The 12,122-nt window shown below is 49.8% G+C and overlaps 1 protein-coding gene across 10 annotated transcripts in view; it reads right to left on the reverse strand.

The window, feature by feature from the left end:
- Nucleotides 1-12,122, reverse strand: part of SIPA1L3 (signal induced proliferation associated 1 like 3) — a 218,067-nt gene that overhangs the window by 91,040 nt on the left and 114,905 nt on the right. The gene's annotated exons all lie outside the window — the stretch shown is intronic.

A 12,122-nucleotide genomic window follows, 5' to 3' on the forward strand; every position in this document is an offset into this window, starting at 1 on the left:
CTGTATTTGCCACTTCTGGTTTATCCATCCACCCACTCCTACACTTTTTTAGTTTTTGACAGACTATTTTGGAATAAATTCCAGACATCAGGTTATTTCACCTATAAAAAGTTTAGCTTGTATCTCTAGCAGATAAGGCTTTTATAAAAATAACCATAATACCGTTATCATATCCATCTAGATTAATGAGTTCTTTAACACCATGTAAGACGCCGCATTGCATTTTCCCCATTGTCTCAAAAGTGTCTTTGAGAGTTGGTTTGTTCAAATCAGGATCCCAACAAGACCCACACTCCGTTTTGGCAGATACATTTCTTAAATCTCTTCAACTCTAGAATGCCTCCACTCGTCTCCCGCTTGTTTTGATGCTCTTTATCTGTGGCGGCACTTGTCCCATGGAGCTTCCCATTTTCAGGATCCGGTTGACTTCCCTGTGGTGTCACTGAACACGTTCCTTTGCTCCCTGTGAGTCCTGTCTACTGGTGGCTACAGGTAGAGGCCAGACTGTTGTCAGCCTGTTCTGCAGTCCGCCGAACCAGCCACCCTACCAGAAAGGAAGTGAAAGTGACACAGAAGTCACCATGAGCACTGGTGGATTTGGGGCAGGGAATATCTTCAGAAACCTACGTGATTACTAGATACCACGAGCTGGGAAATCACCTCCCATTCTTTCTTTCTGGGAGGTCTCCTTCGTTAGAACAAAATCCAAATTCCTTCTATTGGCCCACAGCTCCACAGAATCTGGCCCCTGCCAGTCTCCCTGATGCCTCTCCCCATGCCTGACCAAAGTCCCATCACATGGCCTTCTTTTCTGTTCTTCTGACACAGCAAACCCCACCCGGGATACCTGGCATCCTTCCTCAGTTCTTCACCAGGCTGGTTGCTTCCCGTAGCGTCAATGAAGCCTTCCCAAACCACCCTACACAGACAGAGAAGCCTGGTCTCCTCAAAGCCTTTCTCTGTCAATCCCCTCTGCTTTCTGTTTTCACCAAGTGAAATTATTTTGTTCATTATCTATGTGTTGACTGTCTTCACCACTAAATTGTCAATTCCAGAATGGTAGGGGTGTCTGTGCTGGTCACTGATGTATCCCCGCTCCTAGAACAGTATCCAGGACTATTCACTATTTGTTGTATGAATGAGCGAACAGACAGCCTATCTAACTGTATGTCCGAGTATAAGTACATCCTGACCTGCAGACCTCAGAGGAAGGGAGCTCATGTTTCTGCACGGCAACCTAGAGTACGCTGCAGGACCATCTCCCTTTGTCTCTACCTTGAACTTCTGGAAGATGAAACCCTCTGCTGGGGAGGAAGGGGAAAGTGGGCCATGGTCTACGGAAGAACCTATTAGTTGTCCCAGCAGCTGGACCCCATCCTCCTGCCAACAGAACTGATTCTGCTCCGGGCAGCAGAGTGCTGGGTTGGGCTGGGCATCTGGCTCAAGGTGACCAACTTCTCTTTCTTTTGGAAAGTGGAGCTGGACATGGCCATTCTGGTCAATGACTGTTGATGCTTTCCTAGTGAGGATGTGGAAGGCCTCCCGTGTGAGTGTATGCACATGTGTGCATGTGTGGAGGGGGCATTTCCTAATTCATGCTCAGAGGTACAGAGTGAGCTGGCAGAGAAAGACTGAGGGGGAAGCATGAAGCAGATTCATGGAGCAAAACAGTGGAGCGAGCCTGTATCTTCTGAGAAAGAGAATCAGAAGGTAAGGCAAGTGGCAGGGGGTGGGGAGCAAGAGAGCACCCTTCTTTCTGGTTCCCATGGGCGCATTCCTGAAGGCACTGCAGGGTGGCCTCCAAGAGACGGGGCAGAGAAGGGGGGAAAATGGAAAGCCCCCAGGGTCGGGCTGGTTTAGGCAGACAGGAGCAAGGCCAGGGGAAGCTGTGGTGACCTGGCCAGCAGAGGTGTCTTCTAAAGAGGCAGGCAGCCTCGGCTCCAGTGACCGAGTCTTATCGGATGTGGATGCTGGATCTTCAGATTTTTCAAAAGAAACCAGAAATCTAGGATTATATGTAGTATCTCCCAATTTGAAAAATAATTCCGTCAGCAACAAGAACACAGACCATACAGAGAAGAGCTCTAAAAGGATTTTCAAGAAACTAGTAGTAGTGATTGCCTCTGGGAAGGAGAACTGGGTGTCTTTCCCTCCCATCCCCAGCCCCCTCTCCTGCTTCATTTATCTCCTTTGTCCTTATGAACACACTCATTTCTCTCTTATTATTCCTGCCCCCCCCCCCCCATGAAAATGTGAGCTATTATCGTGTGTCCCTAGGACATGTTTTGAAAGAAAGGGAGGGAAGGAGCCTTACTTTTCAAATACTTTTAAGAGTGTTACCAACAAAAACCACTACAAGGATCAACAAAATAAACATGTGGGGTGGAAGTGGGCAGGGCTGCCAGTTTGTGACCTCTAGCGTTTGGGACTTCTGCCAGACGTGAGGGTCTGAGGTCAGCCCCACTCTCCCTCCACTGGGCGTGAGATCTCAGCCTGGTCTGGGGCGTCGGGCCCGCTGAGGGCACTGCCTGCACTTGGCAGTGCAGCCTCACCCTGGGGTCAGCTGGGCAGAGCGCAGAGGGTTAGTCCTTTGCGGCCGCATTTGGGCTTGTTGGGAAAACCAGTGCCCAGATGTGATCCTGACTTGCTTACAAAAGCACCTCTTGACAGATGGGCTTTGCTGATGGCATTTTGTTTCCAGCTCAGTTGGAAACCCCCAAATCCGTTTTGCTCCCTTCTGGGAAAACACAGATGTTCTTGAGGCCCTAGTCTCCTTGCACGAATCCCTTCTCTGAGCAGGTGTAGCTGACTCTCCCTCGGAGGCTTGGAGGCTAAGGATACCCACAGCCTCTCTAGGATTCAGGGACTGGTGCACACTGGTCCCTTTCCAGCTGTTTGCTATTGAGCTCCCCTTTCCTGAAAGCACTCTGATCTTCCCGATAGGGAGCCCCTGTTATCCGCCTGGGCTCAGATCCTGGTGTGCCATGGCCTAGTCACTGAAACCGTGACTTAATTTTAATTTGTAAATGGGGATAATAACCACCCACCTCGTAGTCACTGCTATTATTCCCATTCCTCTGTGTATCTTTGGCAGGAGCTCTAGCCCCCTCCCCCCAATTATAGAGGAAGAGCGGGGGTGGGCACAGGACCACGGCTCAGCTGGCAAGACAAGTATTTCGGCTGGATCTGTGCCAGGTTCCTAAGGGCATGGAAGGCTGGAGAATGTCCTGCAGTGCAGGGGGATGGTGGACCTGGCTTTTCCTGTAGCATGTCTTTTGCTGCTGGGGACCCTTGGTTCCTTCCCTCCAGTGTTCCTTGGCTCCTGCCTGTTTTTTGGGATTGCTCCTCTGGCTTTCTGTTAATTCTGTAAGCCCCTGATAAATTTTATTTCTGCCCAAGATCTCCAAGCGTGGCTTCTGCTGTTGGCAGCTGAGGACCTTGACTAATATACAGCATTATAAGAAAGGCAGCTGCGAATAGTAGACAAGAAAGAATGGAGCCGAGCCGGGAGCACAATGAGAAGCCAGTAGCAGTGGGAGGGAGTCAGGTGGGATGCATTTGGCTGCAAGTAAGAGAATACCATCTAACGGTGGCTTGGGTGATGAAGACATTTCACTACCTCACATAACAAGGCGGCCAGATATGGCAGTTCCATGCTTGGTACAGTGGAATGACATCAGGCACTCTCTCTCTGTCTCCCCCATCTGCCTCCCTCAGTGTGTTGCTGGCTCGTATCTTTGGCTTGTGGCCCTCTGGTTACAAGCTGGTGGCCACAGCCATGCTTTGCACTGAACCATGGGTAAGGGGGAAAGAAAGGGATGATGTAAGAGTGTTCTTACCCATCTGACCCAATCAGGAAAGAGAATCTTCACCAGAACATTCCCCCGACCTCCAAAGACTTTCTTTTATGTCTTATTGGTCAAAATGTGGTCACTTATGGCCACTCCGGTTGCCACAGAAGCTGGGAAAGCCAGAATCTGGGCTTGTCCAGATTGCCCTTGGGCCAGTATGGAGTTATCCCTGGGGCTGGACACACTGGCCCCTGAAAACATCAGGATCTGTCAGCATCTGTGCGTGTGAAGAAGCTGGGGAACTCTGAGCAGAGAGGATGCTCCCTTATCAGGCCCCATAAGCCTGGAGGCTGGAACAGTAGAAAAACAGGCAAGCACAATGGTGTCAGTGCCGTGGCCCTAAAGGGCCCTGTGTGTGAGGCTGCACTGCCTGTCAGAACCTCACAGGGCAGAGCAGAAGGCAAACACACAAGCCTGCCAGTGCCACACATTTGGGGCTTGCTTCCACAACCTCCATGGCTCCTTTCCACACCAAGAGTCTAGACTTTACTTTGGGAACCTGGCCTCTCTGACTCCCAACCAATGGGCTAGAAGAGAGGCTCCGTCTGGAGCTCAGTCACAAACCATGTGACTTGATCAGAACCCGTGATCTCTTAGCCAGGAATGCTGGGGCTGAAGACTGTGCTTTTCCCTCTTAGCCTGAGTCTGAGAGGATGCAAAGCATGGAATCATTGCAGCCATCTTGTGACCACGAGGGGAGAACTGTCTGTGAAAGGGGCCAACAGAGAATCTGGGGGCTGTGGTCATCATTTGGGTCCGTGCATCAAGCTGGACCTCAAGGCAGCACTATTCCACGTCCCACCACTGGACATTTTAGTTATAGAACAAAACAACATCTATAATAGTAGGTACCATGGATATGATCCTTCTAGGTCCTTTTTAAAGCACATTACATTTGTTATTTCTCTTCACTTTTACACACAAGGAAACTGAGGAATGGAGAGATGAAGTAATGTGTGGCTACGAGGTGACAGAGCTGGGACTGGCCCAGCTGCTTCCCTCCTGAAGTCAGGCAGTCTTGAGTTTAAGCACCAGCCCCAGTGATTATGGGCAACGTCCTGGACCTCTCTGATTCTCATTTTCCTCTGGTGACATGAGTAAAATCTCTCCAGATCCAACCGCTCTCCTGAATTCCAAACTCAGGTACCCACCTGTATACTTGACATCACCACATATGCATGTCACATGCACTGAAAACTGAACATTCCCGACTGAACTCTTGATCTCTCCCCATCCAAAAAAACTCATTCCTTCACAGGACAGTCAGGACAGGCTAAGCTATGCCTCAGTAACAAAGGACCCCAAATGCTCCCAGTTGACAAAGCAGTCCTTACGTGAGACACTGCTAACCTCAGAGGAAAGAGACATGACCGAACCATGAAAATGCCCTTACAGCTCCTGTTCAGGAATGACATGTGTCACTTCTGCTCACATTTCACTGGCTTAATCAAGTCACACATCCAAGACTGACGCGCACAGGGAGGTACACCAGAATATTTGCCAGAACAGGGAAGCAACTGGCCAACTGCTTCTTCTGCATCTCAGTGAAAGGTACTTCCTTCCATCTGAGGGATCACACTGGAAATGTCAGCGTCATCCCTCACACTTCCTCTCCCTCACTCCACGTGTGCAGTTCACCAGCCCACGTCCTGCTGACTCCCCACAGCAGACACGAGTCCATCCTTCTCTCCCACCACCCACCCCGGTCTGAGCTGCCATGCCTTCTCACTGGCTAGCTACAGCATAGCCCCACTGGTGCCTGTTTCTGCTCCTGCTCCCCTAAGAGCCCTTGTCCAGGTAGCAGGCAGAGCAATCTTAGGGTACAATTCAAAATCCTCATCTCAGTCCTCAAGGCTCCCCTCTCCTCTTCCGCTTGCTCTTGGAGCCCAGGCCACAATGTCCCTCTTCCAGTTCCCCTTATGGCCATCCTCCCGGCTGCCTCAGGGCCAAGACTCAGGACAAATGCCACTTTTTCCACATGACATTCGTTCCCTCTCACCAACCTTGTTCAACCTCCAACCTGCGCTCTCGGAACACTCTGAATTTCTCTTTGGGGGTACTCGCATCAATGTATGTAATTTACCATGTGATTAACTGCTATATGTAAGGTTTGTGTGTCTGTCCCTGGGAAAGAGCATGTTCAAGAAGCTGAAAGTAATGCATGGAGTGTGTGCGTGCGTGCACGTGTACACGGCCCCTTCACAGGCCTTTGCATGAGAGAGCAGAATGCCTATCCAGGGCCTCCCTCCCAAGCCGCCTGCTGTGTCCAGCACAGCTCTGATCTGCTCCAGCTGTTTCTCCCTCACGGAAATGTGATCCAGTCATGGCGATGGGGGCTCAGCGGGACCTAAGAGCTCTGGATAGCCCTGAGTGGCACCAAGTCTAAGCGCTACTCTCAGAGGCCCAAGGGGAGTGATGACTCCTCTGGGCATGTACCTGACAATTTAGTTTCTGGGCACAAACAAGTCAATTCTTCATCCAGTAAGAACTAGTCCTCACAACTCACTCATTCATTCACTCATACAACAAACACCTACCACATTCTTGCCAATCATTTAGTCCCCCAAATTCACTTGGTCAAAAAAGCACTAAAAACTTACTTACTTGGTCAACATTTATCAGGCACGTATAACTCATTCACTCATTCCACAAACACTGAGCACTTAAAATTCATTTATTCAACACATTTCTTAAGCACCTACTATGTGCTACCATTGCAGATGCTGGAGAAAGAGCCCTGAGCAGGACAGACCCCGCCCCTGCTCTTGTGCACTTAGTTGCAGTACAGGGAAGCCAGAGAAATAAGTAAACAAGAACAGAAAACAAGGTAACTTCAAAGTTACCTTGGTCAGCAGTATAAAGGAATAAAATGCAACACTGTGACAGGGTGAGGTGAGGGGGCAGCTACTCATCCACAGATAGGAGGAGGCTGGGAAGGCTTGGTGACAGGTGCTGGGCTACCATCTGACCCGGGATCTGCATGAAGAAGAGGGCACCTGCCAAGCACCAGGTGTGTTGATGAGCAAGACTGACAAGCACAGGCAGGAAAACTGGGAGTGGCCAGTGTACAGGGCCCCACGACGGGGTGTCCCAGGCAGTGGTTCTCTCCCCAACTGTCCATTAGAGGCACCAGAGAGCTTTGTAAAAATACAGGTGTCCACACCCCACCCCCAGAGAGTCTGAATCGGCTGGTCTGGGGTGCCACCCTGGCCTGAGTGTCTTTTAAAAGCTCTGCAGCGGATTCTATTATGCAGCCAACGTTGAGGTCAGAGGAAGGGAGAGAGCAAAGAGAGGAGGGCCTGACACCAAGCCCAAGAAGCTGCAAATCTGACAGGGAGGGAGCACACCTGGCAGAGCAGGCCCGGGCAGCGAAGTGATGAAGGGCTGGACAGTAGCTATGGTCTGGGGGGGACTAGGTTGTCTTCAGGGTTCGATGTTCTGAGAGGGTCACATGGTGACAATTACTGGTCTGGTCTGAAGGGCACGGGTGACCACTGCGGGAGGTATTTCAGGGTACTGCTGATCCAGGAAGCCTTGTTCATGCCCCTGGCCCCCCAGGGCTGCTGCCTACCCTATCTTCCCTCCATCCTTCCACATCTCCAGCAGAATCACTGTGTTCCTCCCCTGGCTGTGTTCCCAGGGGTCTGCACACACCCGGCCACAGGCTTAGCCCACTGGATTTTTAAGCCTGAGTATTGTTTGTCCTACTTAGACTTTGGACAGCTCCAAGTCTGCAGTGGACTGGGGTCTACGGCATGTGTTCTCACTTCCTGGGCGGGGGAGAGGGGAGGATAATATGTGATGATGGTAGTAACAGTAAGGCTCACACTGGGATTTCTCCTGATGTGCCAGGCACGCGGTGACACACTAGGTGTGCATTCACCTGAGTGTCATAATAACCCTATAAAGTGGACTTACAGCACGCCCATGTTACAGACCAGACAACGGTCACATGGCCACATCACTCAGCCAGTAGATGGAGCAGCTGGGATCCACACCTTCCCCACTTCACTCTAAATAACAGGCAGCAGAAAGGCGTGTGTCCTGTGAATACACGGATGGAGCAAGTATCTTCAAAATCAATTGTAAGGACAAAACTCTGGAAAAGCAGCAATAGCTCAGCGGATTTCAGTTTGAGAATCTGTTTTCTCCCCCCTATGTCTTTCCTCACTTTATTGGAAATTGGAGCATACACGGGACCACTTTCAAGCTCCGTACCCCCCCCCCCCCAGCAAGATGTACGGAACACTCAGACATCTCATTAGGAAGCGCCCCAGCAGAGACGCTACCCCATGGGCTCTAAGAACAATGAGCGGGGCCTTGACCATGGCCGCATATTACCATGATCTGTGTTGTACTCTCAACACTTCTGACACCAGTCAGAATGTGTGGGTTTTCCACACGGAGCAACTTTCCAATTCTCTGGTGACACCAACTGGTTTTCTACAACTGAATTCAATCCTGACCCTAATTACCAACAGTGCAGCCCCCACAGGTTAAGAGCTCTGTCGCACAAGACTGCCCCCCACTTCAGATGCCAATCACACAAAGAGTGGTTACCCACACTTCTCTCTGACTTGGCTACAAACTAAGGGTTCCCACAACGCCTTCCTCAGGTTCTATAATTTGCTCTAAAAGCTCACAGAACTCTGGGAAACACTTTACTTACTATTACTGGTTTATTACAAAGGATACAAATGAACGACCAGATGAAGAGACACTTAGGACAAAGTCCAGAAGGGTCCTGAGCACAGGAGTTTCTGTTCCCTGGAGTTTGGGGTACGCCACCCTCCCAACATGTGGCTGTGTTCATCAGCCTAGAAGCCCTCTGAACCCTGTTGTTTAGGGTTGTATGGAGGTTCTGTTATGCGGGTGCGACAGATGAATTCACTAGCCATTTGATGAGTAATTCAATCTCCACCTCCTCCCCTCTCCCCAGAGGTCAGGGGGGTGGAGCTGCAAGTTCTAACCCTTTATAATCCCCCCCCCCCATGATTGGTTGCTCTGGCAACCAGCCACCATCCTGAAGCTATGTATGGGTCCACCAAGAGTCACCTCATTGGCATAAACTCAGGTAAGGTTGAAAGAGGATTATTATGAATAACAAAAGACCCTCCTACCACCCCAATCCCTCAGGAAATTCCAAGGGTTTCAGAAGCTCTTGTGCCAGGAACTGGGTGGGGACAAGACCAAATATTAATACATATTCCTTATTCACACGGTGAAAACCTATACTTTCATATTTAATGTCAAAGAACCCAGAGGATGGATGTTTCTAATTTAACCCCCGCCCCACTCCCGCATCCAGGAGGGGCCCACACTCTTACCTAGGCATGGAGGGAAGTCTCCACAGGGGCAAGGGAAGCCATTACACTCAAACAGGTGAGGGTCCCACATGGGGGCAGAGTTCCCAGTTGCCTTTCCTGCTTCTAAGGGTGTTCATCAGTATAGTTTCTTCCTTTTAGGGGACTAGGAAGAATGAACTGTAATTATGCCTTGAGCATACTGTATCTAGTTGAGCATACTATTTTATTTTAATCCAGCAATTCCACTTCTAGAAATCCGTCCCTCAGATATTTACACCAGTGCAAATGGAAAGACAGGTGCCCAGTGGTTCCACTGCAGGGATTTTCGCACTGCTGTAATACAGAAGAGCTGGGAACAGTCTAAAGGCCCACCAGCAGAGGATGGGTTAAACGAAGCTGGGTGCCTCTATCCCAGGGAATACAATGCAGCTTTAATAAGGGAGCACTACGGTCATGCAAGCAACGCGCCCACATGGCCCGAAGTGAATGAGCGTAGCTCATACTTACTGAGTGCTTACTGTGTACCAGGCTAAGTACTTTACACACATTCACTCATTTATTCTCTGTGACAACCCTGTGAGGGAGGGACTAAGACCATACTCATTTTAAAGCCAAGGTAACTGAGACCAAGAGTCTGAGTAACTTGCCCTAGGTCACTCAGCTGGAAAGCAGTGGTGCTGGGACCCGAACGGAGGCAATCAGGCCTCTCAGTTTTACTCTGTGCTGCTATCTGTGAAGGGACAGAGGGGAGCTGAAGAACAGTTCATATACGTTTAAACCAAATAAAATAGTTTGGTTTAAATAAAAGGGGGTGGATTTTGCCTGTGTGTGTGTATGTGTGTACCTAACTAGCTATACATGCACAAGAAAAGGGTGAGAGGACACCCACCAAACTGGTAACAGTGGTTACTCCTAAGGTGTAAAACTGGGGATGGAGGTAAAGGGAAACTTGTTGTATTTTTATTTTTTAATTCTCCACGTCTGTATTTGGATTTTTGCAAGCATGTAAGTTCAAGGCCCTCTTTAGGACTCCTGCGAGGCCCTGCCCTGAATCCTCACCCTGGAGAGAAGCCTGGTGAACAGCTTTTACATGCCTTCTTCCAGACCTTTCTCTGTGAATCTGTAAAGAAATGCTCACAATTGCTTAGGGGAAGGGTGTCTCAGGCTGAGGTTAAGATTTCCATTTTAAAGCGAGGGGAAACATGGCAGAGCGAAAGTCACCCTTACACGCACACGCACACACACACGCACACGCACACACACACACACGCCCATACAGAATGCAATTGAGATGGAAGAGCACCAGGCCGGCACCTGGCCTCTGGGGCCCATGGAGTCTGAAGAATATGAATCTTTCCAAGTGGAGACTCCTCTGTGGCTTGGGGATGCTCGTCACCAGACCCACAAAGGGAAGGAAGGGGCATCCCATCTTGTGTCCATCTGCTCCTCTGTGGAATGAGGCTGTCCTCACCCAGAGTGCTTAAGCTACAATGTTGCCTTCTTAGTTTTCAGTTTGCTAACTAGTATAGCTGAAGTTACACAGGTTAAATGCTTGTATCATTACAGCTTATATTGAGGGAGAAATTTAAAAATTAAACAAACAGGTTAACATCTTCACAGGTGCTTTTCTACTTATTACCAGATCTTGGAGATGTTTGCTGATGTGCTAGGTGTAACATAGTGGTTAGAAGCAAAGACTATCCAGGTTCAAGTCCCAGCTCTGCAACTTAACTAGCTAGACCTTGGAAGGTGACTTAGCCTCTCCTCACATCAGTTTTCCCATCTGTAAAATGGAGATAATAATAGAGCTTAACATTTGGAGATGTTATGAGTTAATAAATGTAGGGCCTTAAATATCCCTGGCATACATAAATATTAGCTATTATCATTTTTACTTACGTGATAATAAAAAACAATCTCAAGCAAACAAATGGAACCAAATGCGGCCTTGGAATGAACCCTGGTTCCTCTGGACTCAGGAGCCAGGTGGCCCACCTTGAATAAGAAGAGGGGCAGGCCCCTCCGACTGTCGGCCCAGAGCCAGGGCCATGGGAGGTTCCCCCCCCCCAGTCCCTGGGGATTGGGTGGGCTAGGCAAGGGTGTTGCTACGTGCCCAAAGCACATGTGAATTGAGCATCTTGTTCTAATTCTGCGCAAATCCCACCCACTTCAAATGAGACTTTGAAATGCAAAATTAAAAAAGGATGCTGCCTGGAGTATGGGCACATGCGCCAAGCCCACCCAGGAGCTGCAGCCATCATCGTGCAGTGTGGATGACGTGACATGGCCGGGCTAGGGGCCTGCAAGGCCGCAGGAGGGGCTTCTGTGGTCAGGGAAGCCCTTCTGGGGAGACTTGATCAAGGCCACGTTCACTGCTCCAGGCGGCCGGACAGCCCGAGGGGTCTCACTGGCTCTAGCCAGGCCCAATGTCAAGCCACATGCACTGTTGTGGCCATGCCGTTTATTCTGATACTGAAACTTTTTGGTAAACGCCACTGCCTGGAATCCCTACCGTTCCCAATCATTATGTGGGGCAATGCTTCTGGGTCTGCTCTCAGGGCTGCTGCCTCCCAGGTTGGACTGGTGGTTAAATATTTATATGTCCCCCAACAGGGTTCATTCCTGTGGCCAGGCCGAGCCTCCTTTAGAAGATGGTGTCTTGTCAGCATGGAGTCTGACTTGCAAACTAATCCCAGCTAATTGCCACCGAAACCTGCTAAGATCACATCTGTTGGGCCTGGAGATTAAATCAATATTTGACAATCTTGATTAAATAGAGCCAGGGAATCCTTGTCAAAGAACATCTGTTAAAGCCCGGTTCTTTCCATCCTGCTCTTGGGGGGCCAGCTGGGGGCATCTCCGGCTCTGCTTGTCCTCACCTGAGGACGCCTGTGGGGTGGGGTGTGTGTGGGGTATGTAACCACCAGGAACACTGTGGCCAGGAAGGCTCCCTGTGGTGGGAGGA

Source organism: Rhinolophus sinicus, chromosome 8, assembly GCF_057876585.1.
Source record: "Rhinolophus sinicus isolate RSI-liver-muscle chromosome 8, RSI-T2T, whole genome shotgun sequence".
In the NCBI taxonomy this organism is placed as follows: Eukaryota; Metazoa; Chordata; class Mammalia; order Chiroptera; family Rhinolophidae; genus Rhinolophus; species Rhinolophus sinicus.